The sequence below is a fragment of the Onychostoma macrolepis genome, chromosome 21 (genome assembly GCF_012432095.1).
Source record: "Onychostoma macrolepis isolate SWU-2019 chromosome 21, ASM1243209v1, whole genome shotgun sequence".
Lineage (NCBI taxonomy): Eukaryota > Metazoa > Chordata > Actinopteri > Cypriniformes > Cyprinidae > Onychostoma > Onychostoma macrolepis.
This window is the reverse complement of record NC_081175.1, coordinates 5,117,071-5,128,481: the sequence shown is the minus strand read 5'-3', so window position 1 is coordinate 5,128,481 and position 11,411 is coordinate 5,117,071. Positions and strand designations below refer to the sequence as shown.

General features: G+C 37.2%; 1 long non-coding RNA gene across 2 annotated transcripts; it reads left to right on the top strand.

The window, feature by feature from the left end:
- The first annotated feature begins 1,695 nt into the window (after positions 1-1,695).
- Positions 1,696-6,380, top strand: LOC131528251 (uncharacterized). Of its 2 annotated transcripts, none has more exons than XR_009267831.1 (3): positions 1,696-2,533; positions 2,941-4,014; positions 4,329-6,380. It is a non-coding gene; the product is annotated as an uncharacterized LOC131528251 (long non-coding RNA). The 2 variants fall into 2 exon arrangements; XR_009267832.1 differs by having other exon boundaries at positions 2,941-4,620; positions 4,787-6,380.
- Positions 6,381-11,411: the final 5,031 nt, after the last annotated feature.

The following is an 11,411-nucleotide window of genomic DNA, read 5'->3' as shown; positions in this document are numbered from 1 at the left end:
CTGTAAAAAAAAATTAAAAAAAATCCTTCTAAATGAAAAAAAATTACAAATGCAGTCACTTAACCCTCTTATGTCCTCGGGGTCTATATGACCCCGATTGACGTTTCATTAGTTAAAAAAAATGGTTCCCTTCATCTTAGAGGAATGAAATTTTGTGACTTTTCCTACATTATCTATCTATACATGCACAGAAAAGCTGGAAAAAAAAATTACAAATGCAGTCACTTAACCACTGTTCCCTCTCAGCTGCGTGCGCGCGCGCGCGACCGCACTTCTTCCACCGTGGCCGCGCAGATAAATAATGTGCCGCGCACACACAAAAATGAGTTGGGAAAGCCATTTGATTGTATTCTAGTGAAAACGGAACAATTGCAATGCTCGGGTAAACCGCTATAGAGTTAGAACCGGTGAATGCGGTGTACAGGTTTCATAGAAACAGAACGATGTGCGCCAATGAGTCGCTGTAGAGACCGAATACTTTAAAGGTTGCGGACGAAATAACTCAAATCGAGAACCAACGCAAACGCAATGACATGTGAAATAAAACGTCCTCATGTATTAAAGAAGAGTGGCTTGATTAAGTGCTGAAAACAGCAGAGGATGGGCACAGAACGCTAACAAAACTCAGACATTTACAGTCATACACAGGTGTAGTGTTCAAACTGTACTTTAGGGATGTTTAGATAGCTATAGAAGAAGTCACATATTCGTATATTATATTACGTTATGTTAGGCCTATATTACAAACCTAATACAAAATTGACCTTGTTTTTTAATGGAGTCACTTATGCTCATCAAGTCTGTATTTATTTTATCAAAATACAGAAAAACAAAAAACAGTAATATTGTGAACTCTTAGGCTATTACAATTTCTAAAATTGGTTTTCTATTTTAATATATTTTAAAATAATAGTGTATTCCTGTACAGCAAAGCTGTATTTTCAGCATCATTACTCCAGTCTTCAGTGTCACATGATCTTCAGAAATCATTCTAATATTCTGATTTATTATCAGTGTTGAAACTGTTTGCTGCTTAATATTTTTTGGAACCTTTTTTCTTGGATTCTTTGATTAGGCTAATAAAAAGTTAAAAAGAACAGCATTAATTAAAAATATAAACCTTTTCTAACAATATAAGTCTTTACTTTTACTTTTTATCCATTTAACACATCCTTGCTGAATAAAAGTATTAATAAAAAAAAAATAAGAAATAAAAAATGTACTGACCCCACACTTTTGAATAGTAGTGTATATTGTAACACAAAATTGATATTTTGAGTAAACACTGTTCTTTTTAACTTTTTATTTCTCAAAGAATCCTGAAAAATATCACAGGGCCCAAAAAATATTGAGCAGCACAACTTTTTCCAACATTGATTATAAATTAGCATATTAGAATGATTTCTGAAGGATCATGTGACACTAAAATATAATTAATTTATTCATTAAAGAATGTTTTTGCTCAGGTGGCTGAAATGTCCGCCCAATAGAGAGAAGTTTTGCTCAGCAAGAAAAAACATTAAAGGGAACATTGCACTTAACCTAAACCTACAGCTCAAGAATCAAAAACATAAATCAAAACAATTTCTGTAAAAAATAAAAAATGCAGTCATTAAACCTGCAGCTCAACAAGGTTTTTGGAGATATGCTCACTTTCTACACATTCATATTTCAGTCCAAGTTATGAGCGGTGAGGTACAAAGATGTGTGCACATTCACATAAGGAGAGCGCGTGATTGTGTCTCACACACACACACACACACACGGTCTCTCGTATAATACTCAAACAGTGGCAAAGACACCTGAGCCAGCAGTTTGTTTCTTTTTTAAATGACGTGATTTTGAACAGATGTAAACAATGGCAGGAGGCTTAAAATTATAGACGTGAAACCAGCTAAATTTATTGTACTAAATCGCAGAAATGTAGTACTTTAGTCTGCTATTCCCCGCTCTGTGAAGTAACGTGAGGGAGGAAACTAGTTGGCGTTAGCTAGTTAATTAGCCATGTTATCTGCCTCGGTAGCAAGCCAAATAGTATTTATTTCAACACTGAAACAACCGGCGAATGGGTCTCTGTCTTGATTGAGGGTGAAAGAGGGAGAAATGAAGACGACACAGATATATCGTTTGTGTACGACCTGGAAGTATTTATTTAGCGATCGGCGCCAAAACGGCATCTGTACGGAACATCGTTGTGTACGGGACATGATTGGTCTACGTTACCCGAGAAATTCCCATACGGCAGACTTCGCCTTTTTCGACGGGGGAAAAAGTTCCAGGGATTCACCTCATTCGGCCATCATCCTACACACAGGTTACTCTCACTGACCGCTATCCGGAGGAGGAGGGGTTGTGTGACTCGTTACGCTCTTCACTGCTCACAACTGAGGGAGTCCTGCACTTTCCGTATTTGACGACACGTAAAAAAACTGTGCATACCGCAGGAACGGTATAACGGAAATTTTTTTGTGGTTTTGAATTTTCCAAACCGTGGTATACCTTGAAACCGGTTATCGTCCCATGCCTAATCACTGTATGTATGAAATTCAATTTGTAACACATTTTTGAATAAATTAATTGATCCAGACCTTCAAAAAACAAAAACAAAACAAAAAAGACTATTAGCCACCTTTCTACATAATTTAGGCCTACACTAAATATAATTCAGTGTTGTTTGCATCAGAGGTTTGGCTGTTAGCTGTTCTTACTTCGTTGTTATTTATCAAAAGCTCAAGTGCACTGATCTTAATGTGTGCAATAGCTGTCATCAACACACCTGCTTCCGAGAGTTTAATGACAACCTTTGCACTTCTCACCTACATGATGATCTTAACTACTGCATTAACAAAGGGCAAATCCCTATTTAAATCAACTTTAACATTCTTTTGCAAGACATGATGAACAAGGTCGCAAATTGATTTATATTTCCGTGTTTTGTAGGTGCTACGCAAGGGTCAAACTGTGCGGGGACTCCAACGCACCTGAAAGATGGGATAATTGTCGGGCTCCGGGCCAAACATTCAGCCCTCTAATACCCACGAGGGTCCGCTGCGGCGCCACGCATTGCGAAACATCACTCTTCTGTTCTAACGAGGAGTCATGGAGAGAGCAGTGCCCAGGGCACCATCAAGGTTAATCTGTTAAACACAGGGTGACAAAGCTGCACCATCAAATGAGGGGGTTTGCGCATGTCTAAGAGGTGTTTTTTGGAAGAAAAGAAGAGGTTACTGTTGACAGCTTTGCTTGAGATTTTAAGGGTTGCCATCCACCCTAAGGGATCATTCATATAGATAAAACTCAGTTACATCTAACAAAAATAGCATTGCAGTGTTGAATGTTTCTACTGCAGGCCTACTGCGGTTGCAAATAGTTTTATAATTGAGATGCGTTTCACCCAAGGCAAACACGCTTTCAAAGCAGGTTACTAGTTTAGATGAGAGTTCAGTAACGCTTAAAGATTTCATCTTGAATCGTGTTTTCATATTCAAATTTCAAATTACTCTGATCTTGAGATTACAATTTAAGAGTTAGATGCTGCTTTGTGAATGATTAACATTTAGTGTATAGCAAAAAAGAGTTTGTTTTCCATAGAACAATTATAAATTGTTGCACAGTCAATTTCAAAGAAATATTCAGAGTTTGAAACAAGTTAGGCTCAAATAACAGCATCTATGGCATCATGTTGATTACCAAAAAAAAAAAATAATAATTTACTCCGAATACTGAAACCTGATTTGTTAACGTTCATGTAACTGCACGAACAAATGGCATGTCAGCCCACCAAAACAGACAGACAGGGCTGACTGACTACTGTATATAAGTCAAGGCTAAATGCCATTTCATCAGAATCTTTCCCTTTCAGTGCGAAGATCATCTCCTCGCTGGAATCTGAAGAATAATGAAGAAGCCTGCTTATTTGCCATATGTGCACTCTTCTGATTTGGCATCCCAACCTGAGTTGTAGAGGCTTCATGTTTGACCCCTCGACGGGACTCTTTACAGCTCCCCATGAGGGTAGCTAATACCATTATCTGCATTTGCTCATTACTGTCAATAAAGACCCTGTTTGCTTCTTCAGTCTGTGTCCGTGTTCACATTCTGTAACAAGAAGACATAAATACATGTGTGTTAAGATTTTTGTATGAAAATTGAATGGAATGAACATTTTACTTTGATGCCATGACAATGTAAACTTTATATGCTCCAAAAAAAAAAAAAGTTTTAAAAGAAACAAAAAAATAATAATAATAATGTAATAATACTGTAGCAGTTCAATGAAGGGTTGGAATGCATGATGAGAATGATAATTGAACTTTCCTTTATTGCAGGTTCAGGAGATTGTGCACGGTGGAGCAGATGGATGCCCAGAGAGGAGTGAATGGAGTGAATTATTGGAGTGCGTTGAGAATGAAGGACATTCTGAAAACCTTTTGGACACCCCAGCGGAGTGGCTTCAGAGCCATTGGAGGAGGTGGGCTGATTCTGAGACCACTGGATGGGGTGGAAGGCAAGATGGGCTCAGGCCCTTCATTAGCTTCCTTGGGAACAAGGAGACAGGCAAGAGCGTCCGCCTTGTAGTTCTTGGCACCTGGATGATAGGAGATGGAGAAATTGAAGCAGGTGAAAAATAAAGCCCATTTTGCCTGACAAGGATTTAGTTTTTTGGTTTCCTGAAGGTATTTTAGGTTATTGTGGTCAGCTGACATGGTAGATGGTTGTTGAGCCCCCTTTCAACCAATGCCTCCATTCTTTCGAGCAGCAGCTTGTTGACCAGGAATTATTGTAGTTCTTTTTCAGGATGAGTTTCTTGGACAAGAAGGCACATGAATGGAGTTTAGGAGGATTCCCTTGCTGCTAAAACAGCACTACTAGGAGCAGTGCGCTGATGAAGGTGGTCTTGAGCTTCTGGAAGGCTTCTGTTGCACCTGAAGTCTAGGACAGAGACTTGGGCTTGTTCATGAACAGATTTGTCAATGGACTGTTGATGGAGCTGTAGTTCTGAATGAAATGCTGGTAGAAGTTTGCGAACCCTAGGAAGAATTGTTGGAAGGTGTGGGCCAATTCTTGACAACTTCCACCTTTCCCTCGTCCATATGGATACCGTGTTTACTGATGTTATATCCCAGGGAACTGCACTGAGGAATGATATAAAGAGCAATTTTCAGCTTTAAGGAACAGTTGGAATTCTCACAGGGATTTTTTAGATCTACCTCTAAACAATCAGTGAGGTGTAAGCTGATTGTACCAAAAGGTATGCATGAGATTATTTGAATTGATATGAATCAGCAGCCAATTCCTCAAAACATAAAATAGTTACTAATTGCAATAAGAATTTATTTTTCAAATTACAACCACTTAGTGTTCAGTGTTCACTGTGAAAGAATTTAACAGCAACAATAAAACCAAAGACATTAAATACACTAATATATTTGATTCTCATATAGCATATAGATATAGAAATAAGACTTGCATAATTAGTGGCTACGTTTACATGCACACTTTTTGGTTCAATCGGACTGAATTCATTCCGATTGATGAATCTGAATGTAGTGTTTACATGAACACTAAATAAAGTGATCGGGTTGATGTGCGCGTTTGTATGTCAAGCTTCCAATCGGAATTTTTATTTATTTTTTTTTTTTTGACATGCGCACACTACACAAATATGGAGTTACTATTTGCACATAATAATCACTCTCCTACACTGTTTCTTTATTTGTTTTTAACAGTGGAATTAATATTTATCCACTTCTGGATAAATATAACTGCAGTGCCGTGCTGCTCATATCGTGCAATAAAAATGAGCACAAAATGAGTTGCCTGTGGTTGAAAATCCGAAAAAAAGGACTGGTGGGAGGTTGTCCTGCTCCACTTCACAGATGCCGAGTGAAAGGAGAGTTTTATAATGACAAGACACGCATTTATACAACACTTTATTTAAAGGGAAGAACTGCTCGTTCAGCGCGTCATACGTCATGACGCTATTTCTGCGTTATTGCACATGCGCAGTCCTTTCAGTTTCGGTTTTCAATCCGATCGAGTGTTTACATGCACGCTCAATCGGATTAGAAAAGGAATAAACCACCCCCTTCAATCCGATCGAAATTTCATTCCGATCGAGCTCAGTCGGATCGATTAAGATGTTTACATGAAGCCTTTTCAGTCCGATTGAACCGTCAATCCGAATACAAACGGATTATTTGGTTGCATGGCAATGTAGCCAGTGTCTCTGATACAGATTATTTGCAATCGTGGGAGAAAAAAAAAGAGAAAGATGTCATTAAGACATTCATAATAAATCTAACGAACTTGAGCATAGACAGCATGCAAAAGTCCAAAATCCAACTGTCAATTTATTTTATTTTGCTGAGAATTTTAAGTAGGGCTCATTTACCAGAATTCATTAATATTTTAAAGGGGTCATGAACTGACTTTGTTTTTTATTTTGTACTGTTCTCTGAGGTCCACTTATAATGTTATCAAGATCTGTATATACAAAACCATCGTAATATAGAAGTAATAAGCTATTTTCTGTCCTGTTTTGACCCCCTGTCATCAATGCTCCGTTTGAATAGGTGTGGTGGATTGTAGACTCTGAAGTAAACACCCACTGCTATGATTGGCTAACAGTTGTTTATGTATGTTTGACAGTCTATGTCCTTCACAAATGGATGCTACAGTGATTTAAGTTAAAAACGCATAAATAATCATGTCTAATGATCTGTTTAACAGACAAAGCAATAGTGTCTATGTAATAAAATAAAATAAAAAAATTACACTTGTGTTTTGCAACATTAATGTCAGATCCAATATTATCTGCACAACACCATCTTTCAGTTTTAATCTTTCTGAAAATCCTGTGTCAAATTGTGCCTTTTTTGTAAATGAAACCGCGGTATAATGGAGTGAACAAAGGACCAAGTTCTTACTGACATGCTCTGGAACTTGGTCTGGAATCAGAAAGAAGGCAATGCAACGACTGTTTTTCCACAACTTGACACTGCACAGGGTCTTGTTGCCTTCGGAGCCATATTAAACATTTTGTAGACCTGCGTTTGCCTCTCTTGTCGGTGGTCGGGGCTAAACAGGCAGCGATGTCGAAGCAGGCGTTGATCCTCTTCTGCAGAGGTGGTGTTTAGCCATACTATTCCATCATAGAATGGCACATACCACAACCTGTCGTTTTGACTGACTGGCTTCAATATAAGCTGTTTTTAGGCAAACTAAAAAGTTCTGAGTTCTGAAACTTGTAGGATATTTTTATAGTAAAATTACCTCTTAAATATCAAGATCGGTTTCTCTGTTCATGACCCCTTTAAACCTAGAATTGCAGCCTTCATGTTGATTTTGTTCTCTGATCACTGTAATGAACATTAAGCCTATAATTTATTTATATATATTTTTTTACAAATATAATTTTTTACATTTACATTTAGTTATTAGCAGACACTTTTATCCAAAGTGATTTACAATTGAGGACAACAGAAGCAATCAAAACCAACAAAAGAGCAACGATATGCAAGCGTTATGACAAGTCTCGGTTAGCCTAACGCAGTACACATAAGCAAGTGTTTTTTTTTAAAGAAAATAAGTAGATAGAATAAAAAAACTAAAGCTAGAGTTAGAGGGTCAGATAGATATAAAGAAGACCAATAAATACAAAGAAGACAGATAGATAAAACATAATTATATTAGAGTGCTAGAGTTAGAGGGTCAGACAAATATGGAAGAAATGTGTTTTTAGCCATTTCTTGAAGACTTGAAGGACTCAGATTGAGTTGGGCAGGTCATTCCACCAGGATGGAACAGTTAATGGAAAAAGTCAGTGAAAGTGATTTTGTGCCTCTTTGGGATGGTACAATAATGCATCCTTCACTTGCAGAATGCAAGCGTCTAGAGGGCACATAGATCTGAAGTAGTGAATTTAAGTAAAGGGTTGTAGAGCCAGTGGTGATTTTTTAGACAAACATTAATGCCTTGAATTTTATGCGAGCAGCTATTGGTAGCCAGTGCAAATTGATGAACAGAGGTGTGACGTGCGTTCTTTTCGGCTCATTAAAGATTAATCTTGCAGCAGCATTTTGGATTAATTGTAAAGGTTTGACACAACTAGCTGGAAGACCTGCCAAAAGAGCATTGCAATAGTCCAGTCTGGACAGAACAAGAGCTTGAACAAGGAGTTGTGTTGCATGTTCCGAAAGAAAGGGCCTGATCTTCCTAATGTTGTATAAAGCAAATCTGCGGGACCGGGCAGTTTTAGCAATGTGGTCTGAGAAATTCAGCCTATCATCAATTATAACTCCAAGGTTTCTGGCTGTTTTTGGAAGAGTTATGGTTGATGAGCCTAACTGGAAGGTGAAATTGTGATGAAGCGATGGATTTGTTGAAACCACAAGCAGTTCTGTCTTAGCCATGTTGAGTTGAAGGTGATGGTCCTTCATCCAGCAAGAAATGTCTGTTAGACATGCTGAGATACGAGCAGCTATCGTCGGATCATCAGGATGGAATTAGAGGTAGAGTTGAGTGGCATCAACATAGCAGTGATATGAAAAGTCATGTTTCTGAATGACAGAACCTAGTGATGCCATGTGAAGTGGTCCAAGAACTGAGCCCTGAGGCACCCCAGTAGCTAGATGTTGCGACTTGGATACCTCACCTCTACAAGATACCTTGAAGGACATATTTGAGAGGTAAGACTCAAACCACTGGAGATGCCCTTTCCCAATAGGGTTGACAGGAGGATCTGGTGGTTGACCGTATCAAAAGCAGTGGACAGATCCAGTAAGATTAGGTAATGAAGTAATGAAGACTTGGAAGCCGCTCTTGCAAGTCTTAGTATTTTTTTATTATAAAACAAACAAACAGACAAAAAAACGTCTTACTTTTTTAGCTATACTTGTGGCTATGTTAATGGATTGGTTCCATTCACTTTCATTTTAAGTGCCTCACTGTAACCTGTATTTATTTTTTTCTTCTTAAGTTTGTCTTGATCCTAGAAAACCTTCTAGGATCAATGAATGATCAATGAAGGAATGAATAAAATAATGCCTTGCCAATTACATTAACAGAAATTACACTTCTGATCTCTTTTGTTCATAGAGCCGCTTTCTACCAAAATGCACATCAATTTTAGATTTGATTTTGACTTTAAAGAAAGAAAATATGGTAGTGCATGCAGTAACATGGTCTGGTATTTTAAACACTCAAAATATAACACTTTTTGAAGGGTATATGCCAAGCACAATGTAATTATGTTGGCCTCAGTTTCATAGATTGAGACAAGCCCTTTTTTATGGTTTGTAAAGGAAATTATTATCTGCATTCGTTTGTGATTATTGTGATTTTAATTGGCAAAAAGTTCTTCTGATAACCCCTTTTTGCACTCCTAATAAGCCGGCCCTTATGCATTGATTGTTGTCACGCTTAGATATGTTCAAAAGAAATCCTGACTTGGATACCTACAATGAATCAGCATTATGAGTCAACCACATCAAACTGAAAAAAGAACTGGCATCACAATTACAGGCTACCTGAAACAGTTTGCCTGAACAAACTGCTTATTATGCTCTTCCATACCTATATAATTAGAACAGTATTGCAAAGGTATTTTCCATATGATGAAGCAGGTCTGTCCAGAAGTGGCCCTACTCTGTTTGTCCATTAGGAGCTGTTTTTAGATTCAACTATGTAGTTTATCTAGCCCTGATTTGGATATGCATCAGCATACTAGCAGCTTCATGCAGTCTTTATCACGACAGGCATCAAAAAGACAGCATGCCTCATTAAAAAGAAGTGATGTCATTAAATTTATTGGCAATTTCCTTTTTGACATTATCATAGCAGCACCAAAGAGAACTGCTACTCTGGCTCCGGCACCACCCCTTTCATTCCCGTCTCCCTCCCCGGATGCTGTGATCAAGGGTAATTACCTGCACAGACATAGCACTGAACAAAGCAAACAGGGAGTGGCCCCAAATAGGAGGTCTAGACTTGGTGTCTCTCTGCAGTTTTCTCTTCCTCATTCTATCAATTTATATCTATCAATCAATTTGTCTATCTATCTATATCTATTTACTTAGATTGTTTGTTCTTAGCCACTGTGTGTTGTGTGTTGACACATCAGAGACAGAGAACCAGAAAAGAAAAACAAGAACATAATTACAGGAATTACCGTTGGTCTTTTGCAGACCATTTGACATTTGCTTGGCATACAGGAACTTATGGTATTTTTCATACTTAAATTTGTATACTGTGTTTTGGATTTGAACAGTCTATTGATAGAGTATGCATCTAGGAACTTCCAATGAATTTGGTACTTATGTACACTTCTTTGTTTCTTTGTAGAGTAAAAACTGTAATGTAGTGGTAAATAGAGGTATTATTTACAATAAACCAAAGCCTATACACTTTTAAAGTTTTTCTTAAACTATTTATTAAATAACTATAAAAATATACATGTTATGTTATTCATGAATACAACATTTGGAAACACTTTAAGGACCAGTTCTCACTATTAACTAGTTGCTTGTTAGCATGCATATATTGGCTGTTTATTAGTACTTATCAAGCACATATTAAAGCCTTGTTCTGCATTATCATATTTTAGATCCCTTGATCCTACACCACACCTAAACTTAATAAATACATTACTAAGTATTAATAAGCAGCAAATTAAGAGTTTGTTCAGGGAAAACTCTTAGATAATAGTAAATATGTGTTCCCTATTTTAAAGTGTTACCAAACATTTATTAATTATTAACAATTAGGTTAACCGTACCTATTAAGCTCACATACCCATTAAGCACACTTCCATGTTTGAGCTCAGATTATAAAAAGAAAACAATTATGTATTATCATACTGGATGTCTTAACCAATTGATGTGTTGGTTACTACAAGTCAATCAGACCATTGCGTACTGAGATATGAGTCTCCATGTGTTCACACTGTCTGGCGGCCATTTTGCTGTCTGAAAACTTTTACCAAAAGAGGAGCCCTTTAAATGTGCATTTTTAGATATGTAAGCCTTTATTTGGGATAGGTTTCACTACTTACTGTAAAATTAAGAGATTAATGTTTAGACTTTGCATATTATAACCTGGAACTTGGATGTGGGAAATAATTACAGTTAGATCCAAAAGATAGTTTTAGCAACACAGCGCAGATGCTACAGAACAGTTAGCTGACTAGCTGTATAAGATTGTACGCTACGCTAATATAATACTTCACAGGCATTACTGGCTTGTACTTTTAAATCCATAATATTATAAATCGACTGGTCTGTGGTTTTATGCTGCTGTAATTTTTAAAGATTTCATATTATTGTAAGGTGAGTTTAAAGGGTGCACTACTATGAAAATCACACAGTTTCAGTGTGACATCAATAAGAAAAAGTATAATTTCATAGATATTG